General features: G+C 40.4%; 1 protein-coding gene across 10 annotated transcripts in view; it reads right to left on the reverse strand.

Moving 5' to 3' along the window:
- Celf1 (CUGBP Elav-like family member 1) overlaps window positions 1-22,663 on the reverse strand; it is a 78,436-nt gene that overhangs the window by 38,623 nt on the left and 17,150 nt on the right. The window contains exon 1 of one of the 10 annotated variants that reach the window (XM_029474514.2): window positions 15,665-15,802. The exons of 8 other annotated variants lie outside the window; for them this stretch is intronic. The gene's annotated coding sequence lies outside the window, so the exon portion shown is untranslated. Of the gene's footprint in view, window positions 1-15,664; window positions 15,803-22,663 lie in introns of those variants that run through there. One more of the 10 variants, XM_029474515.2, reaches the window with a different exon arrangement.

The raw sequence follows: 22,663 nt of genomic DNA on the forward strand, positions 1-22,663 counted from the left end.
GCAAAACAAAACTTGTTAAAAAAGATTTACTTAAACCTGCACTATGCCATCAAAAGCTATTAAGAGGAAAGTAGGACTTGGTGGCTCAAACATATACTCCTAGTATTTGGTAAGAAGACTGGCTTAAATTCAAGGCCAGCCTGAGCTACAAAATGAGACAGACTCAACAAAACACTATTAAAAGGGGACCTACGGATTTATTCAGAGGTAGAACTAAGCTCAGCATACGAAGCCTGAGTTCAATTCCTAGCACAAAAGAGAAAAAGTTACTAACAAGACAGGTGCTTGCATTTACTAAATCCACAACACTTCATTCAATCCTATACAGTATTAACACCATTTAGGGCAGGAACTTCTCTTAAGAATTCAGATGTTATGGAAGATAATCCGCACATAGTTTTTCTTCGTGTCTGTTTCTCTTAAGAAATCCAAGCATAACATAGGAGGTCCCAACTTTAATTGAGATGGTATGCCTGGAGAGGACTCAGGAGTAACAGTTACCCTGAAGAGTGGGAGCCAAGTTAAATTTCCATCGCTAATGATGTTCCAGGGGATGTAAAGAACTAACACAGTGCTAACTATGTTACTCTTTCCAAGACATAGTCTCATACCATATTCCAGATTGGCCTTGAACTCATCAGGTAGCCCAGGATAACCTCCAGATCCTGCCTCAGCTTCCCAATTGCTGCAATTCCAGGCATCATGGCTGGCTTGTAATATGACTGACTAGTTTTTACAGCATTACTTCTTCCACATTATGATAGGTATGATTTATGAGACTTACATGCTAATCAGGAAATTTCTAGGATACCAAGAGCAAAAAGCAAAGCTTGGGGTTAAGGCTAAAATAGGAAGGTATGAGGGACATATACTAGGACCCAGAGATTGTAGTAATCCTTATAGCATTAGAAATAGCTTGTCTAGCAAGAGAAAATCATGAGTTCCTTAAAAGCAGGCAGGGTCTCTCAGAAGTGTAGTCCAGTAGCAAAGTGCTTGCCTAGTATGTGTGAGGCAACAGGGTTCAATTCCTGATATCACTCCCCAACTGATATTAAGACAACCAAAGAAGGGTTTTTGTTTTTCTTTTGGATACAAAGTCTCACTCCATAACCTATATACCCTCAGATTACAATGTCTCTACCTGTCTCTACCTCCAATCTTCAGAATACAATCATTCACCACTCCGCCTGTTTCCAAAGAGTAGTTCAAGTGAAAACTAACGCACCCTCACAAAAAGAATTAAAACTGTTACCTGCAAGGTAAGAGCAGGAGCTAGTGTCATACACTAGAAGGCATTTTATTGAAAAGTTTTGTCTTCCTGATTTTGATCTACCACCTTTAAAGCAGAGAAATGGCCAGGTATAGTAGTACATACCTATAAACCCAGCAGCACTGGAAGTAGAAGCAGAAGGACCAAGAGTTCAGGCCAGCCTGAACTACATACACTTCTGTCATAAAATAAGACACAATACAAAGGAGGATGACAAGGGATAAGGGCAAGGAAGCTGTGAGTAACCCACAGCAGTATCTACTTGTTAAACAAGCAACCAACAACTCAGGATGCTGAAAATAAGATGATCTAGGAAGCTATAAAAATTGTACCTGACCAGTAGAGAAAACTTTCAGGTATCCTGTACCTTTCTTAGTAGAATGATAACAAACACTTCTATTTCTATTATTTTTCATTTTCCTCTAAATGTCTGCATTCTAATCAATGAGAAAACTCTGTCCTTCCAAGGGAAATGGCCAATGGAAGTCACATTATCAGCATTTACACAGTCCACTGGATCACACACTCCAGAGACAAGAGCTGGTAGCATGACAACACTCACTGATCTACCTCAGTCTTAAACGCATGACTCATTAGCAAGATTCCAAATAGTTAGTAAATGCCCTCATTAATTTCTTGAAAAACTTTGGGTTTTTTTGTTTGTTTGTTTTTGAAACAGGCTCTCACTGTGCAGCACAGGCTAGTCCTCAATTCAAACTATTTATATGGGGGTGGGGTGGAGGTAATAGCTCATGACAGAATACAAGAAACTAATGAATTTAAGAGCATCCAGTTTGGAAGTCTTAAAAAACTTAACTCAAAAACATGACAATGAGGCTATGAAAGTTGAAGACAGGGAGGGAGAAATAAGGGAGGTGAACTGTCTGTTCCCCATGTCCCCAAGGTAACCCTAGGTCTTCTGAAAACTGTGAAAACTAGCACAGTTCATTCACAATAACAATTTACTAGTTTTATATTCATTTATACTAGTTTTATACTTATATACTAGTTTAATAGCACCCATTTCTATCTTTAGTATTACTGAGCACAAATTATTACCAGTAATAATACATATGCAGGTATGCATTTAGATTTGAATTTATAAAAATAATAAATCCATAATTACAGAATATAGTACTTAAAGTTTGCAAACCCCAAATATGAAAAATCTGGGGAGCTGTCCAAACATTTCTAAAACAGTAATAACTATAACTAACAATTTAGAGCCCACTTCTATTTGGAAGCTTTTTTTTTCTTTTTTCTTCTTCGAGACAGGGTTTCCCTGTGTAGCCCTGGCTGTCCTGGAACTCACTCTGTAGGCTGGCCTCGAACTCAGAAATTCGCCTGCCTCTGCCTCCCAAGTGCTGGGATTAAAGGCGTGCGCCACCACGCCCAGCTGGAAGCTTTTTTTAAAAAAGACTTATTTATGTATATGAGCATGTTGTCATTGATACCAGAAGAGGGCATTGGATCCACTTACAGATGGTTATTAGCCACCATTTGGTGCTGGGAATTAAACTCACGACCTTTAAAGAACAGCCAGTGCTCTTAACCACTGAGCCATATCTCCAGCCCCAGGTTTTGGAAACTTTACATTTCAATCCTATACTTATTCTCTATGTTTTGAATGAATAAAGGCACAAAGACATACAGTAACTTCTTCAAGATCACAGGAATCCAGGCAAATTTTATATACAAGTGGCCTTCTAGATAAAAGGCTGTTTCAGGTTAAACTCTCTCTGGGCACCATGCAAGAGATTTAGCTAAGTCCTAGGTGCAAACCTTAGGTCAGCATGAACAGGTTCAATCACCAGCAATATGCAAGACCAAAACCATGTCTTCCACTGAGTTCATGCATATAAACCGTTAAAAATACTTATTTAAATACCTAGGGCCATAAAATTTGAGTCTAATAATCTCTCTCCTCCTTCTCCTTCCTTCCTTGAGACAGGATCTTGCTTTATGGAATAAGATACACAGCCATGGTGGCCTTGAATCTGCCAGGAAAGGGTTCACAGGCATATGGTCACTCTAAGTCTCATTTTTCTAAGACAAAACTCTAACTAGAAAGAACCAACTGGTGCAAGAGCCTCTTCAAGACTATGACTGTGAGTGGTGTGATGACATAAGCCTTTACTCCCAGCAGAGGCAGGAGGATCTCTTGAGTTTGAAGCAGTGTTGTCAACATAGTGAGTTCCAGGACAGCCAGTACTACACTTCAAAACCAAAGTAACTGTCAGGGCTGAAGAGCTGGCTGTGTGGTTACAAGCACTTGCTCTTCCTGCAGGAAGCCCCAGGGTGAGTTCCCAGCACCTGCATAGTGACACACAAGCATCTGGACTGAGCTGCTTGTCAGTGCATACTAGGACTGCCCCGAGTTCCTGTCAAGTGATTTTTGGTTGTGGAGGGAGAATTTTTTTCTTTTTTCTCTTAGGAGAAATCCAAGTTGTGCAAAATAAAATAGTAAATTGGTGTAATCTCAGCTTTGGAAAACCTGAGACCTATAGTTCAAGGCCAGCCTGAGCAACATGGCTTTTGGGCATTCACTTGGGAAATAACTTTACTTGGTAACTACCTGTCACCAAGATCACTTCTTGTAAGTATTGGGGGGGGGGGGGGGGGGAAGGGAAGGATAACTTCTTTGCTTTTAACATTAAATAATTTTTTTTTCACAATCAACAACAAAACCAATCAAAAATTAAAAAAAAAAAGATTAAGGGGGGCTACCAAGATAGTTCAGAAGGTAAAGGAGCCTTCCCACAACAATACACTTGAGTTGAATATCCAGGGAGATAGGGTTCCTACAAGTTATCCTCTGACTGCTACACCTGCAGGGAATAAATAATGTGTAGAGCCAGGAGTGGGCAAGTCACTACAAGCACTTGATATGCAGAGATGGGTAGGTATAGGTAGATCTCGGAGTTCCAAATCAGCCTGGTCTACACAGCAAGTTTGAGGGCAGACAGAGCTAGCAAGACTCAAAAGGGGGGAGAGGGCAGGAGCAGCATATACTTGGAGAGATGGCTCAATGGGTAAGAGCAGAGAACCCAGGTTCAGTTCCTAATATCCATATGGTAGCCCCCAATGACTGTTCCCAGGGACATGGTGCTGTCTTCTGGCCTTCAAGGGCATCAAGTACAAAAATAGCACACATACATACAGAGATAATACTCATACTCTTAAAATAAAAACAGTAATTTAAAATATATATTAAGGTAAGCCAGAATTCCTGTTGTTAATGGAGGTGTGACTTGGCTCACAATAAATAAATTCATTTCTTTAAATTTATTTTATCTATAAAGAAGCTTAAACTGTATCACAAAAGAGAGCAAATGCAATCAAGTTGTTGCACCAATTTTTAAAGATTTATTTATTTATTTATTTATTTTATGTGAGTACAGCATTGCTCTCTTCAGACATACCATCAGATTCCATTACAGATGGTTGTGAACCACCACGTGGATGCTCGGATTGAACTCAGGACCTCTAGAAGAGCAGTCAGTGCTCTTAACCGCTAAGCCATCTCTCCAGTCCTGTTGTACCAATTTTTAAGTGGAAGTAAGAAATAATAGAAAAGACTTGCAAAAAGCACTCACTCCTTTTCTGTTCCCCATGTGCACAAAAAGCATTTGTCATGAAACATGAGTTTTAGCCCTGGAACCTAAGTAAGAAAAGCCAGTGAGGTAGGTGGCCAAGAAAATCACCAAGGCAAATTGCCCCACAGGCTGTGTGCTGACAAGCCTGGAGGACAGAGATCCTGTCTCAACAATTTGGATGGTGAGAGCTGACCCCCAAAAGTTTTCATCAGACAACATTTACACTTGAACTCATACACATCATATACATGCTTAAAGAAAAAAAGTAATTTAAACCTTTTCCTATCTTCAATAATCTAATTAATTGTCAAATCCCATTAAGTAGTCTCTTTCTCCCCTATACAACTCCATATGAAGTGAAAAGGGAAAGAAATGTCCTTTTTCTCTGCTGCTGCTTGTATCCATCTCATAGCAACACTCTCCGTATTGGGTAAAAGAAAATGTGCAGCCAATTTGCATACAGTGTCTAAGCCAAGATACCTTCTTACTGGGCAGAATGAAGACTGTGGCATAGCATTTTTCTCTCATTTGAGTTCGAATTCAGTGTTCAAATGTGTGAAGAAGGGAAGGCGCTACAGAGATTCTTATGACAGACAAAGCATTAATCTAAAAACAAAGACTAACACTAGACTTTTCCACAATATCCAATATAAGTATTATTCACTCAATTCTGACATGTTCTAAAACTACCAATTCCTCTAAATGTTACTGTCCTCCCAGAAGGCCAAATCTAGTGAGTCATTACTGCTCTTCTCTGATGCATTTTGATTTCCACCCACGTGTGAAACTCATCAGGACTGCACCATATGTTGGTGCCATGTAGAATATGGCAGAATATGAATAACTGCTTTCTTTTGGGGTAGGGGATGTTTCGAGACAGGGTCTCTCTGTGTAGTAGCCCTGGCTGTCCTAGAGCTCACTTTATAGACCATGCTGGTCCAAACTCACAGAGATTCACTTGCCTCTGCCTCCCTGGTACTGGGACTAACAGGGGTGTGCTACTACCACCTGGCTAGAATTATTGTTTTTTCAAAAATACTGTCAAAGTTGCTTTCAAAATTACTTTGTAATCCTAAGGAACTATCCTACGCAACCTCCTAGAAATGGTTTCATAATTATTTTTTTGAGTATGGTCAGAGAATTTCTTCTTTTTGATCTATTTACTTATTTATTGGACAGGATATGCAGCTAAGGCTAGACTTGAAGTTGAGATGCTCCAGGCTCAGTCTTCCAAGAGCACATTACATGTGATAAACTGCTGGCTTCAAATGCAATTCTTCAGCATCTTTACCCCCATTTTCCAGATAAGCAAACCAGAGAATGGATCCAGTGATTCTAACTCCACAACTAGACAGTGGAGCTGGACTTTCTTGAGTCACTGTGTTATGGCTATAAAGTATATAAGATTTTGTTGATAAACTCAAATCATGGGCTAGAGAGATGGCTTAGCAGGTAAGAGCACTGGCTGTTCTTCCAGAGGCCTGGAGTTCAATTCCCAGCAACCACATGGTGGCTCACAACCATCCATAAGGAGATCTGATTCCCTCTTCTGGTGTGTCTGAAGACAGCTCACAGTGTAGTCATATATAATAAGTAAATAAATCTTTAAAAAAAAACAAAAACCTTCACTCTTACTTTCTTTTTTGAATTTATAACAATTCACCTAACTCAAGAACTGGAATTACAGGTATGCACTACCACATCAGGTTTGCTTTGGGGGTAGGGAGAATAGAGGGGAAATGGGATTTGCTATGTAATCTTGGCTGGCCTTGAATTTGGGTCAATCCTCCTACTTCTGCCCACCACATGTTGGGATTCCATGTGTGAACCATCGTGTATGTCTCTGCTTTTACTTTTGTTTTGGTGAAGGTTTTGTTTGTTTGCTTGGTTTGGTTTTTTTGAGATGGTTTCCCTGTGTAACCATGGCTATCCTGTAATTTGCTCTGTAGATCAGGTTGGCCTCAAACTCAGATCAGCCTGCCTCTGCTTCCCAGTGCTGGGATTTAAAGGCGTGCATCACAACATCTGATTTCCTTAAAGTCATTAGTAAACAAACATTAGCTACAACTACTACCTGGAATTTACAGGTAATTTTGATGATCAACTGAGCTCATACATGTGAACAGCTTAAGAGAAAAGCTCTGAATAGGACGTAGACACTAAGCATTTTTCAAATTGCTAAGGAGCATAAATGGGTAAAATCAAAAGAGAGGATTTACAGGCCCAGGAACCATCATAAACACAGAAGTTTAAGAGTAGGGCACCTGAGAGGCTGAAATGTGAAGGTAATGTGCTATCAAATCTGCAGGTCTCCCATCTCAGAGACCAACATGGTGGAAAGAAAGCAGCTGTTCTCCACATAAGCTCCACATGCAGACCCATGACAGAGGCTTGCTGTCCCATGAATGAATGATTTTTTTGTTTGTTTTGTTTTGTTTTGGGTTTTTTTGGTTTTTCGAGACAGGGTTTCTCTGTATAGTCCTGGCTGTCCTGGAACTCACTCTGCAGACCAGGCTGGCCTCGAACTCAGAAATCCGCCTGCCTCTGCCTTCCGAGTGCTGGGATTATAGGCGTGAGCCACCATGCCAGGCGAGAATGAATGATTTTTTAAAAAGAAGTTTCAGAGGGTGTGCTCCTACCTTTTTCAGGAAATTTGTCACTCCCCACACTGCTAGATCTGATATTTAAAGAAAGTTTCTTGGGCTAGAGAAAAGGCTCTGCAGTTAAGAGCACTGACTATTCAAGGATCCAGGTTCAAACCCTAGCTCCTACATGGCAGCTTACAACATATATAGCCACTGACATAAAAATAATTATGTTTTGAAAATAAATTTTTTGAAAGATTTATTTCTTTTATGTGTAAGTGTTCATATTTGCATGTATACCTGTGTGCCAGAAGAGGGCATCAGATCCCATTACAGATGGTTGTTAAGTGACCATGTGGTTGCTGGGACTTGAACTCAGGACCTCTGTCTGGAAACTGCAGCAAACGCTCTTTAACTGCTGAGCCATATCTCCAGCCCCACCCCACCTAAAATTTAAATTTCCCAAATACTTTGAAATCTTATGCTTACTCTAGTAATTGATTACAAGATGATTGTTTTTGACCACATTAACCTTCTCTCCTAGTAATCCTTCACTTTAAGAAACTTATGCAATTATTTATTTAGAGCATGTCCATGTTCCCATCATCAAATTCAGGTTGTCAGAATTGCAGCTAGTGACCTTCCCCACTGGACCATCCAGCTGGCCCATCTACTAATAACATCTTAATGAATGCCATCATCTGTAAACTACAAAAAGGAAATTTCAAAATATCTGCTTAAAACTAATAGCTGGATATGCTTTTGCATCCTGAAGTTCTGATTCTTGAAAAATAGCCTGCTAATAAACTTGATTCTAGTATGTGCAAAGTATGGACAGGGACATTCAAAAGAACACTGTCCTGAAGTCTGATTAAATAAATTGTAGTATAACCACAAAACACAACATGCTAAAGCTATAAAACAAACAAACAAACAAACAAACAAGGGCTGGTAAGATGGCTCAGCGGTTAAGAACTGACTGCTCTCCCAGAGGTCCTGAGTTCAATCCCCAGCAACCATATGGTGGTTCACAACCATCTGTAATGGGCATCTGATGTCCTCTTCTGGTGTGTCTGAAGACAGTGAACCCACATACATGAAATAAATATTTAAAAAAAAAAAAGTGGTCAGAATCTATTTATATAATGGAAAAGGATTTCACACGTGGCTTAAATAAAAACAAAATATATGGAAAGATAAACAGTTGTAGAAGTATCCTACTGGTTGAATTGTTTACAAGTAGATGCATGACTTGTGTATCATTTAGTCAAATGTGTGTGTGTGTGTGTGTGTGTGTGTGTGTGTGTGTGTAGACAAGGTCTCTCTAGGTAATCCTAGCCTGCCCCGGCCTAGATCTCATAGAAGGTATGCTTGTCTTTGCCTTCCAACTGTTGAGATTAAAGGTGTATGCTACCAGTACCCTAGCACCTACAGAAAAATTTTAAAAGATTCCACGAAGCATAGGATTAGCAAAATGGCTGACTGCTCAACATGAAAAGGTACTTGCCACCAAGCATGATAATCTGGGTTTGATCCTGAAAGACATGAAAAGAATCAGCTCTTCCAAGCTGTCCTCTGGCTTTCACACAGTACTACAGCGCTGTGCACGCGCACACACGCATGCACACATACACACACACTAAATGTTTAAAAACAGAAACTATAAAGTATAACATAAACACCCCAATTTATGTAGTGCTGCACACAAACATTTTGGTCTTGTACTTTTTTCTTGCTTTGCCTAAAACTCATTTGTACAAACAGCCACTGTCCAGTGAACCAGCACTGTATCACATATGAACTGGATAACTGCATCATGCTGATTGAAATTATCCTAGCAACTCATCTGACACTCGGGCAATCTGAACTGCAAGCCTTGTATTTTGCCTATTTTAAAAGTTTGGAGTTATTTTCAGTCACTCAGCTATATATCTACATGTACACTGTCTTCAGTCAGTCCTTCCTGTAAAAGCAAAGTACATCATTAGCTGAATTCCAGTAAAGAAGGCAAAGGCCTAGCTAAGATAGCTATAAAAAGCAAGTTCTATACATACAGCTTTTGTCCTACTCTCTCAAAAAGAAATCAAAGCAGCTTTCAGTTTAAACAAATAAAAAAGCCAATAGTACAGAAATACGGTACCTGCAGCTCTAGAGACAGCAAAAGGCCTGGAATCCTGTTTCTCATACTGCATCTTGCTTTTGTCCCCCTAATCTCAGTGGAAGGTTTAGATTCAACTGTAGTCTTTATCATTCTGGTTTTTTTTTTTCCTTTTCCTTACTCCCATACTACCCAACAGAACAGTATCTTCACCCTATGCTTGCTCATTCACCTTTTAGGCAGGCATGTACAAAGCAAACAACACATATCCACTCTTCCACAGAACCTACCATAGAAGTTCTACTGTCTCCAAAACCCTAACCAAGCAAGCAGCCAAGAAACCTGCCTGTACCATCTGCTCCCACCTCCCTCCCAAACATGGGCACTCAAGCAGGATACTTCCATATGTCTTATTTAAGGATGGTTCTCCTGTTTTGCTGAGAAGCAGGAAACTTCATTCAGTCTTTCTGTTTGGCTCATTTCAGTAAAATCCATATAAATAAAGGCCCTCTTTCCCTTACCCATATTGTGGTATTTGTTTATAACGTCCCACTACCTCTTGTGATTCATACCTGTAATCTTCAGCATCCAGTAGGACGAGGCAGGAAATTGTGAGTTTAAGAGCCAGTCTGGGTGGGCAAATATAATGAGTTCCCAGACACACTAGGCTAAAAAAAAAAAAAGACCCTGTCCAAAAAACAAAAAAAACAAAACCCCAGCAACAAAAAGGAAAAGCATAACTCTGCTTTCATTAATTGCTAAGTAGGGCATTTCTAAGGATGAACAATGGAAGAACACATTCTAAGTATTTTTCTACATTACTGCTTTTTGAAAAGTACATTCAATTATCATGGTTTCATCACTTTCCAACTGTGTTCCTAAGAGCTTCTCTCATGTACACACTCACATATAAGATTTGCAACACTTCCTTCAAATCGCCCCTTAAAATATCTTGGCTGTTTTACAAAATTAAAGTAGTCAGTAATTTCATTTTCACAAAAACAAGTTCTTTAGAAAACAGGAGCTCTGTCAATAACAAAGAGAACCCAGGGCTGGAGAGATGGTTATGGTTAAGTGCCCTTGGGGCATTTTTAGAGGACCTGAGTTTGGTCCCAACACTCACATCTAGGTGGCTCATAATGGCCTGTAACTAGATCGGGGACTAACCTCTTCTGGCCTCCATAGGCATTCATACATGTGATATACATTCACAGAGATATGGAGGGAGGACAGGACACATTTTTTTTTTTTTAAGTCCACTATTTTAGAACTTAGGAAACCACACATAAAGAAAAGGGCCTGAAAGAACCTGCCTTAAGTTGTTATGAATTTGCTAATAATCTATGACTTGCATTAGAAACAAACAAACAAACAAACAAACCTACATACATCCAAGGGAAAGTGCAATCTTTAATTCAGAACTCCAAATATTTCACCAGGAGGTGGCGGCACACTTGCATACCTTTAATTCTAGCATTTGGGAGACAGAGACAGGCAAATCTCTGAGTTCAAGGCAAGTTCTAGAACAGCCTAAAAAGCCCTGCCTTTGGGGGCCGGGGGGTGGGCGGGGTGGGGGTGGGGATCTAAGGCTAGAGAGATGGCTCAGTGGTCAAGAGCACTGGCTTCTATTCCAGAGGGCTTAGGTTCAATTCCAAGCAGCCGCACGGCAGCTCATAACTACTTCTAACTCCAGTTCTGACGTCCTCAGACACACATACATGCAAGGAAGACACCAATGCACATGAAATAAAAATAAATGCCTTTTTAAAAATGTTTCAGCCGGGCAGTGGTGGCACACGCCTTTAATCCCAGCACTTGGGAGGCAGAGGCAGGTGGATCTCTGAGTTCTAGTCCAGCCTGGTCTACAAAGTGAGTTCGAGGCCAGCCAGGGCTACACAGAGAAACCCTGTCTCAAAACAAACAACAAACAAACAAACAAATAAAAATTTCACAAAAATGGGTTCCATTTTGCTTAGACAGGGTTATGCTACACAATCCAGCCTGGCCTGACGCTTGACATTCACTTCACATTGGCCTCCTAACTCAAGATCTTGCTGCCTCAGCCTCCCAAGTGGTGAAATCAGTCGTGCGCAATCACATCTGGCTGTTTGGGACTTTGTTCTTACTGTTTTAAAAAACAAACAAACAAAACTGATTATTTACCTGTCTAAATTCATTCTTTATGGTATTTGTTTATAATGTGCCAGATAGAATGGCATTTTTGTTATTCTGGATGGCAATTACATGGTCAACCACAAACTCCTTTAGATCTGATCTTGTGAACAGATCCCTGTTATCCTGACAAAATTCATAGAAAATTCATAGTTTCGGACCAGGCAAAAGCTTGCTTGTTCTTCCATTCCATCACCTCTCAAGATTGGGGGAAGATATAGCTCAGTTGACAGAATGTTTAATCCCCAATACCCACAAACTCAAACTGGTGGTACATATAATCCCATCATGAGAGAGAAAAAGTAGCTGCAGGATCAGGTGTTTAAGGCCATATTTAACTACACAGTAAATTTGAGGTTGGGCTGGCGAGATGGCTCAGCAGGTAAGAGCACCGACTGCTCTTCAGAAGGTCCTGAGTTCAAATCCCACAACCACATGGTGGCTCACAACCACTCGTAATGAGATCTGACGCCCTCTTCTGGTGTGTCTGAAGACAGCTACAGTGTACTTACATATAATAAATAAGTAAATAAATAATTGAGGTTATCTCTCAATGGAAAAAAAATCAAATAAAGGTGTGGGTATGTGTCAGATTGTAGCTCAGTGGCAAAGAGCTTGTCTAGTGTGTATGTGACCCTAAATTCAATCCCCATACAAAAACAAACAAACAAACAAAAACCACCCCATAATATATTTACTATAAACCTACGGACATAGATTATTATTATTATTAAAACCTACCACCAACGCTAAGTAATAACAGCATTCTCCATTTCCAGTTCTGGTGCTAACCAGGTAACTTTGTGAACACTGATTTTTCTTCTTTAAAAAAGGTCATTATCACAGGGAGGAAAAGATGCATGTCATGCAAGCGTGTGCAGGTAGATGACAACTCTGTGGAGTTGGTTCTCTCTTTCCACCTTTACATGGGTTCCAGAGATCAAAGCCAGTGCCAGGCTTCTGCAGCAAGCACCTTTACGCACTGAGTCATCTTGCTAGCCTCTTTTCTTTTTGAAATATAGGCTCATGTATCCCAGCTGGCCTTTAACTCACTGCACTACTGACCCTTCTATCTCTACCAAGGTGCTGGAAGTATAGGCATTCAGCATCATGTTTAGCTTATGATGTGCTAAGCAATCCCAGGGTTTCCTGGATGTCAGCTAAGCACCCTACCAACTGAGCTGCACTCCTAGTTAGCTTTGTGAAACTGTTAAACATCTTTATGTATTTTCTTATATGAAAAGTAGTTACAAAAATAGTATGTACTTTACAGTGTGTTTGTCAGGACTCGAATATATGACATGTAAGTCACAGAAAATACTCAAATAAGCACCCATTACTGTTATGCTTCTAGGTGTGAAATTTGGCGCCAGTAGAAAGTAAGTACCAGAAAGCTTTAATCTTTAGCCAGATGATTATATCTCTTCAAAATGGCTACACGAGTAGAAAGGAAAGATACAAGTAAGAAGTAAAGTACCTCTATTTGTAAGGGATATGATCCTATACTCACCAGACCCTAATGATTCTATCAGAATACTCTTGGATCTGCTATACACTTAGCAAAGTTAACAGGATACAAAAATCAACATGAAAACCCAGTAGTGTTAAGATTGGAGAAATGGTTCAACAGTTACAAGCACTGGCTGTGCTGCCAGAGGATCTGGGCTCATTTTCCAGTACCCGCATGGCATCTCACAACTATGTACGCATTTCCAGTTTCTAGGGGCTTGACATCTTCTGGCCTCCCCAGGTACTACATTCTCATGATTCAGACATACATACAGGCAAAATACCCAACAGTATAAAATTAGAACTAAAAGGTGAGGTCAATAAATTCAGAGGTAATATTTCTCATTAAAAAGAGGAAGGGGAGAAAGGGTAAGAAGGCAATGCCTGACCATAGATCAGCCCCCAACTGTGTCTGTTAGCATCCAACAGGTATAGTGTTTCTCACTACTCAACATTAACCACTGGGCCTAAGTGCAGTTCTTTAAAAATAATATTAATAATTTCTTTTTAATTTTTTGAGTGTTTTGTCTACAAGTAGATATGTGCATCATGTATATGACTGGTGCTCATGGAAGTCAGAAGAGGCTATCAGAATTCTCTGGAACTAGAGTTACAGGTGGTTGTGAGCAGCCATGTGGGTGGCTGGAATTTGAACTCAGATGATCTAGGAAAACAGCCAGTTCCAGTTCTCTGTATCACTGAGCTATCTCTCCAGCCTGCTATCTCTTCTTCCTTAAAATTTATTTATCCCTGTCATTATATCAAATAAGTTTGTGGAAGCTTTCAAAATGGATACACATAAATAAGGGCAGGAACTGGCCATAGTGGCACATGCCTTTAATTCCCAGGACCTGGGAGGCAGCAGCAGACAGATCTATAAGTTCAAGGTCAGCCCAGTCTATAGAACGAGTTCCAGGACAGTTGGGACTACAGAGAAATTTTGTCTCAAAAACAAAAACAAAATAACACCACCACCAACAAGAACAGTAATAATGGCAGGAAAATTATAAATAACCAAAAATAAAGAAAAATCTGTAATATAAATGTGCTAACCATGGTATCAGTTGTTGAGTCTGAGCTGTAAAAACAAGATCTGAGGGGCTGGTGAGATGGCTCAGTGGGTAAGAGCACCTGACTGCTCTTCCGAAGGTCCAGAGTTCAAATCCCAGCAACCACATGATGGCTCACAACCATCCGTAACGGAGATCTGGCGCCCTCTTCTGGAGTGTCTGAAGACAGCTACAGTGTACTTACATATAATAAAATAAATCTTAAAAAAAAAAATTGTGTCTTCACACATTGTTTTAAAAAAAATTGAAAAAAAAAAACAAAACCAAGATCTGAGTTCCAGAACAGCCAGGGTTACTTATGTTGTTACAACAACAAAGAGCTGTCACTGATTTTGATCTTTAACAAGAGCCCCTACCTAATAGTTCAGATATCAATGAGAAAACAGTAGAAATGAGACGAGCACAAAGACCTGCCAAGAAGACCATTAAGTCAATATGTTGTTATAGTCAATTCTTTTAGAATGTTCTGAGGTATACAGGACCCAGAGTCTCAAAGACACAATACACATCAGCGAATAGCCACATAATTCTGCATCTATACCAACCCAGATGCAGATAGAAGTCACCTCAGTAAAGCTGTTTATCCAGCATCTGAAGTCTTCTCATCTCCGAATGAGCCATAGCTATAAACATGTACAGCAAACTGTCTTGTCCCCACTCAGCTGACAAGTTCTATTCCCAGCTCTACAGCCTGTGACTCACAGGGATGAGGTGGGGGAAGGAAGCAAAAGGAACCAGTAAAACAAAGAGCTTCTCTTTATTTAGATGGAGTGATCAAGACTGGAATTACCTGATTAAAATAATTTCAGAGCAAGCCAACAAAAGTCTTCTTTTAAAACAGTATCAACCTTAGCAGCTTGGAAAATGTCCTGAAAGCTATCGATCATTTCCCCTCTACTCCCTAAATAGGTATGATATCACAAGACATTACAAGGCCTGTCAGGCAAAACTGCAAAGTACTATGAATCCAGACAACAGCATAGATTGCTGGGAAACCAAAAATAGCCAGATATTCTCCACAGCTCTTCTCAGCAAAAGGCAAATTAATAGTCCTACTGTACCCACTCCAAAGAGATGCACACAAAATCTTGTAGAGCTAGTTTCTCCGTTTTTTTATACAGAAACTGTGTTGAGTCCCACTCTTCAGAGCTGACCTCTGTGACCACAAAGCACTTCTTCAGTGAGCCGTGTCTCTAACGCAGCTCAGAAACCTCCTGACACTAAATCCACCAGCCTGCCGTCTGCTCAAGATAGTATTAGCTGACTACAGATCTTTTCTCCACCCAGTCCCAAAATTCTCAATCTTCTATAATTTGTAACTCACAAACCTAAACAAATCAAACCAAAAAAGACAAGTCAGTCACCTCTTTTACTTGAAAACCTTAGTCCTCCACAGAAATGTACACAGACAGACAGATGGACGCACGTTAAGAACACAAACTTCAAGCCCTGGCTGAATCCTGGGCAGGTCTGAAGCAATGTGGGTGCACAGGATAACTGCACCGCCTAGCTAGTGGGCTGCTCCTGCTGTTGCTGTACAAATATAGAAAGCTGCAAAGTGGAGCAGCAGCTTCCGCAGAGCACCATCTCTCTGCTCTGCACTCTGAGAGGGAGGAGCAGGGAACTAACTGAGCAGCTTTACCCATACATGGTTACTGAAAGGGGGCCATTAGTGAAAGGGCAATTATCTCTCACACATGCATTCTGTTCACACACCCCATATAAAAACAGAGAAGCGCACAGGCTTAAAGGAAGGTTTGAGAGGTTCTATCTCAGTCAGGGAGTGCCCCAATAATTACAGTCGCTATTCTAAGATCCTTAGCCTCAGGAACTGAAAAGACTGAAAAAAAATTTTACTAGGTCAGATTCTTGCTAGAACAGCAACAGCTATACGGCTCAATTTATCATTTAAATCGTGAAATGTAATGAACAAAAACAGGCTACCTCCCACATTTAAGTAACAATCTAACCTGCACTACTCTCTGGTCACCCTAACTCTCAAATTGTTGGGGATGGTCTGATATTTTTGTTCTGGTCCATACAGATTATTTAAATATACTTCTCAGGATGCTGGCTTATATAATCAAGCCCAGTATCTGTTTCCAAAATTGTTGTAGAAAGCAATTAAGCAATTGTATTTCGCCTCACTGTGAAATACAAGAATACTCAACTTCTTGGGGGGGAGGGTATTGGGGACTTTTAGGATAGCATTGGAAATGTAATTGAGGAAAATATATAACAAAAAATATTAAAAATTTTTAAAAAAGAATACTCAACTTCTGACTACAGTAAATTTTGTTGTTGTTGTTTTGTTTTGTTTATCTGACTAGAACCAAAGTAGAGGGAATAATGTTACCCATATTAAAAGAAAAGAGCAGCTAGACAGTGGTGGGGCACTCAGGCAGAGGCAGAGAGGCAGAGAGGCAGAGGCAGATGAATCTCTGTGAGTCTGAGTCCACCCTGGTCTACAGAGTGAATTCCAGGACAGCCAGGGCATCACAGAGAAATCTTGTCTCAAAACAAACCAACAAAAATATAAGTTTGTAATGGCTAAAGTTGGCTCAGTGGTTAAGAGTACTGGCTGCTCTTCCAAATATCCTGGGTTCAATTCAAAGCAACCACATGGTGGCTCACAACCATCTGTAATGAGATCTGGTACCTTCTTCTGGCATGCAGGTGTACATGCTGATAGAGCACTCATACATAAAATAAATAAAATTTTAAAAAGAGAGAGAGGAGAGAGCAAAGGCAGACTTCTATTCCATGGAGCCTACCCACTTTCACTAAGTTCACTACAGTGTCTTCAACACGGGGAAATGCAGATTTGGAATAGACTGAAGTTCCTCTGTTCCTGGATTTGGTTTGGGTTTTTTTTTTTTTGGTCTGTAATTTCAACCTAAAATGTTTTATGCAGTTTTATGAGATTAATATCATATTACTTATAGTTCCTGCCTACTTTAGAGAAAAACATTCTAAGGAAAGAAAAATAAAACTGGGCATGTTGTAATCCTGGCATAATTCAGCAGTCCCTCCACATACACACACACACACACACACACACACACACACACACAAACAAAAAGACAGTAATTCGGCATTCCCTCAAACATTTCTCACCCACCACATTCAAGAAAATATTCTTCCACTTCCAAGATTACTAATTAGTCTTTTGAATAATTTTCAAGCCACTATTTTAAACAAACAAAGCAAAAAACAAAATAAGAACTACTTGAGGTAGAAGGAGGAGGGTCTGGAGTTCTACAGCTGTACCAAGTTAGGAGGCCAACCTGGAGTCCCACAAGTAGGACTAGAAATCCTGATGATGTGACAGTCCTTGGTGAGGAACACCACTATGTCATTCTGCCAGCAAAGGAACTGCTGAGCAAGAGTATTAGCTTCTCAACACAGCTAAATGTGTGATGAGGCTACCATAGAAATCCTAAGCAGTCTTCCTTCCATGCCTAACTTCTCCCTAAAATTTACAAAGAACATGTCAAATTAAGACAGAATAGCTCGACGGGAGGTGGTGGTGCACGCCTTTAATCCCAGCACTCGGGAGGCAGAGGCAGGCGGATTTCTGAGTTCAAGGCCAGCCTGGTCTATAAAGTGAGTTCCAGGACAGCCAGGGCTATACAGAGAAACCCTGTCTGGAAAAAACCAAACCAAAACAAACAAACAAAAAAGAATATGAATAGCAAGCTGGGCATGGTCCCAGCCCCCCTCCCAGGGTTGGGGGCGGAAGGCAGGTGGGTTTCTGAATTCGAGGCCAGCCTGGTCTACAAAGTGACCTGTCTTGAAAAAAAAGAATCTGAACATCTTTGTTTTAACACCTTTGGTTGATTATAGTAACTTATGGTGGATGTGCTATATTTTATGTAATGTAGCTTTAATCACTACATACTTTACTATGTGTAAGCAATTAAACAAAATTAAACACAAAAGTCCATAATTACATACAGCAAGGATAATTAAAACATAATCTCAAAATAAAAATGGCCATAAGCCTCCATAGCACACTGACTTTGCAAGTCAGTCTCCTCTCTGGACCTATTTCCTCAGTGACAAAAAGGTAAGACCATATCAGAGTTCTATGCTGAAGGCCCACAGACTTATAACCAATAGATATTTCAAATTTTCCAGAAGCCCCAACATATTATGCACAAAATTACTTATATAACATACCAATGGGGGGAGGGATGTCAGGAGCTTGGGCAAGATGGGCAAACCTCCAATCCCAACAGACTGGTGGTAAAGGCAGGGCAGATGCAAGCTTAAGGCCACCCCTGTCTATTCTACTCTTGCCTTGAAGCAAAAAAAGTAAAATGGGAATGGTGACCCATGCCTGTCTCTCAGAAGGCAAAAAGGATTGCTCTGAGTTAAAGGCTAGCGTAGGCTACTGTACAATAAAACTTTGTCTCAAGATAAATAAGTCACGCAAGATAATACAGGAGGAGGGAAGGGTTAAAACTAAAATCAAAGAAACTAATAAAAAAGCAAAAGAAAGGAATTATGAGTAAGGAAAGCAAGCTATGAATACAAAAAGTGTTCTATACCTCAATTAGTGAAAACTATTAGCTGTGCATTTACAAACCTTATCTCAGCACTTGAGAAGCAGAGGCAAGAAAATCAGGAGTTCAAAGCCAGCCTTGTCTAGACACTGAATTTGAGGTCAACCTAGGCTCTTTGAGATCCTGTGTTTTGTTTTTGATTTTTGTTTTTTTTTTTTGTTTTTGGCGGGGGGGGGGGGGGGGGGGGAGTGGTGTAGTTAAAACCAAAAACAAGGCCAGGCATAGTGTGGCACAGGCCTTTATTCCCAGCACTAAAGAAGCAGAGACAAGTAAGAGCTCTGTGAACTTGAGGCCAGCCTGGTTCCAGGACAGCCAGAGCTACATAATAGAGGAAAGAGATACTGTTAAAATCAAACCAAATCAAACCCAAAGCTGGTTATGATGGCACATGCCTTCAATCTCAACATTCAGAAGGGAGAAGCAGATGGATCTCTGTAAGAGGCCAGTGTGGTCTCACATAAGTGAGCTCCAGGCCAACTAGAACCTGGGGGGTGAATGGATGGAGGTATGGATGGACATAGCACATAATGACACAGGAACAGGATGGTGGATAGACCAGACACACACCATACCAGACAGACACACAGACACAAAGACAGACGGACAGACAGACAGACACACACACTCAAAAAACCAGCCTTTGTCTAAAACAAAAGTGATTTAAGTCTTAATGTTTTTGGGTTCTCATAAGTCAGTATGCTGAACATTCTGTATATAAAGCACATATCTGGAGGCTTAGCTAGTAAATTCAAAATGTGACATATGTGCGATGTGGGCGACATTATTCTGAGAACTTTAAAATCTTCTTTCACTTTGTAGTCCCAAACATGACATAATAGCCAACTATGCAGAAGGTTGCAAGCTCAAGCAAGAGGTACAAAAAATATAAAAGGCAGCACAGAAATGAAAGATAAGTGTGGCCTCCCTTCCCCCAGCCTGGAACCTGCTTGCTCAAGGGTGGAGCTACCGGCTCATTCGTCCTGCCACGCCTACTGCTGGAACCTGCCTTTGCCACCTGGAGGCACACACGTGTTCGTCCTGCTACTGGACCCTGAGTTACTTGGCGGGATATTGGGTTCCCTCCCCCTTCCTTTATAACTGAGTGTCTGGAAATAGTAAAATTGAGCTTTGATCAGGATGTTGTCTTAGCTCCATTGTTTCTTCAGCCCCGTCTCGATTCCTCTCTTTTCAGCGAACTGCCATTCTCAGTTGAACCGTTCGTGTTGTGGACTGCGGGCAGGCCGCAACAGATAAGAAAAGTCACATTATCAGAAAAATAAATTTCAAAAGTGGCTCTCTCCCACTGTGAATCAACCTATAAATGGAGGCTTCAAGTCTTCTTAGGAGGAGGTATCAAGATACCCTTTAGGATACTCTTCAGTGTGCTCCCAATCAAAAGAAGGCACAGACAAAGACCAGGCACATAGCAAATATGGCTTACTATATGGTAAAGAAAATGGTGTTTTCTTTCTAGACACTCATAGCACATGGCTGTTTAGAATTCAAACACAGTATCAGCTGACCTTGGTAATAGAACACAAAAGTATACAGTAAATCCCCAGGTACAGGAAAAGGAAGGGAAGAAGAGAGATCGGCAGCTCCAGAGCTAGAGAGTAAGAATAGCTGTGTGGGGTTAGGAGGATCAAGCTTTAAGAACAACTGGTGAGGACAGGAGAGATGGCCTGCAGTTAAGAGCACTGGCTGCTCTTTCAGAGGATCAGGGTTCAATTCCCAGTACTGACTAACAACCTCTGTGATCCCAATAAACTCCAATTCCAGGAGTCCAATGCCCTCTTCTGGCATCCACAGGTGCTGCACACACAGCACACAGACTTACATATAAACAAAACAAATATTCATATACATTAAATAAATAAATCTTAGAAAAGGAAGAGGAAGAAGTTAGAGGAGGAAAAAGGAAGAAAGAACAAACAGCTGGGTGTGAAGCCCAATAGGAGAGCACTTGCCTAACATACAAGAGGCCAAGGGTTCAATCCCCAGTACCTCCTACCACCACTGGAGAACTACCTGGACTACAAAGATAGAGCTAAGAGATTTACACACCCTAGTTCACTAAGAAATCAATAAAGTCACAATACCTAATCCACCCACCTACTCAAAAGGAACTGAAGAAGTAGGTATGACAGCACATACCTGTAATCATCTCTAATCCCAGCATCCATTCAGACAACAGACAGGAAGATAACAAATAGCAAAACAAAGACAGGGCTGGTAAGGCTTGGCAGGGAAAGGGGAAGAAAAAAAGTGGGCTTTTGGCCTGAATAAGATCCCAAGTTACGACATAGTAGAAGGACAAAACTCTCTCTTTTAAGTTGTCATCTGTCTCCATTGGCACTCACACACTTACACTTACATATCCATACAAATAAATAAATGTAATAAAACGAGGTAGACAGTTCCAGTCCAGCTTACTGGGGAGATCTTGTATCCAAAAGAAAATTCATTGGTCAAATAAGACTAATGATATTTTAGAGTTAGGGAAAGGAACACTTTAGGAGAAGACTAGGTTTTAAGACTCACAACTGCTTCTAACAAAGTATCAATTTCCTTGAACACAAGACTAGTGCTGTGTTCCTCAACTTCCAAAATCTTAAAATTTTAAAACACCAAGAGTGGTGGCACTTACGTATAATCTCAGCACTTGGGAGAGGAAAACATGTCAGGAGTTCAAGGTCTGCCCCAGTTGCATAAAAAGCATAAAGCTTAGGTTACAAGACACCCTATCTCAAAAAATAAAAACAATGATAACAAGCCAAACCTGAGAATGCATCAGCAGAAGCAGGAGGCTCCTAAAAGTCCGAGGTTTATCTGAGCTGCACTGTGACTGTCCCAGTGAGCCAAAGTTAGAAGATGACAACCTGGATCAAAGAGATCCATAAAACTTCAGAGCTGGGTTTGTTGACACACACCTATAACCCCAGTCAGTACTCAAAGACACAGAGGAGAATCCTAAATTTAGAGGCTAGGCTAGCCTGGGCTACATAAACAAGATTCTTGATTAATAATCACCTTTTCTTTCTTTTTTTATAGTACTACTAGACCAACCCGGGACCTCTGTATGCTAGATAAACCTTATAACCACTGGATACACTCCTAGCCTTGCTACATTTTAATTACAGTGCTCTCTATTCTATTGAAGACAGCAAGACTGGCAACTGCATTTTCACTTTGTTTTTCAGTAAACTTTGAACTATTTACCTAATGTTCCTTCCCAAGATGCTTTAAACAAGAGGCATGGATTAAAGCTGAAACACTCACTGATCCATCCGGGTCTTAGATGACTTGCATAATGAATGATGTGACAATCAAAACTGGACCTAAAGACCCTACCTCAGTCAACAATTCTAAGTAATAATTACCTGATTTAAATTGTCCTCTAGGGGCTGGTGAGATGGCTCAGCAGGTAAGAGCACCCGACTGCTCTTCCAAAGGTCCTTAGTTCAAATCCCAGCAACCACATGGTGGCTCACAACCATCTGTAACAAGATCTGACTCCCTCTTCTGGTGTGTCTGAAGACAGCTACAGTGTACTTACATATAATAAATAAATAAATCTTTAAAAAATAAATAAATAAATAAATTGTCCTCTAACCTTTTTTTAAAAAAATAAACAAGTGTACCTACTTTAATTTTTGTATCCCTTAGGGGGTTTTCACATATGTCAGGCTGGCCTCAAACTTCCTATGTAGCTGGAGCTGGCCTCCAATTCCTTATCCTCCTGCCTCAGCATTCCATGTACTAGAATTTCAGGCATATAACAGCATATCCAGCCTA

Source organism: Mus caroli, unplaced genomic scaffold, assembly GCF_978045245.1.
Source record: "Mus caroli unplaced genomic scaffold, Mus_caroli_1 scaffold_2, whole genome shotgun sequence".
Lineage (NCBI taxonomy): Eukaryota > Metazoa > Chordata > Mammalia > Rodentia > Muridae > Mus > Mus caroli.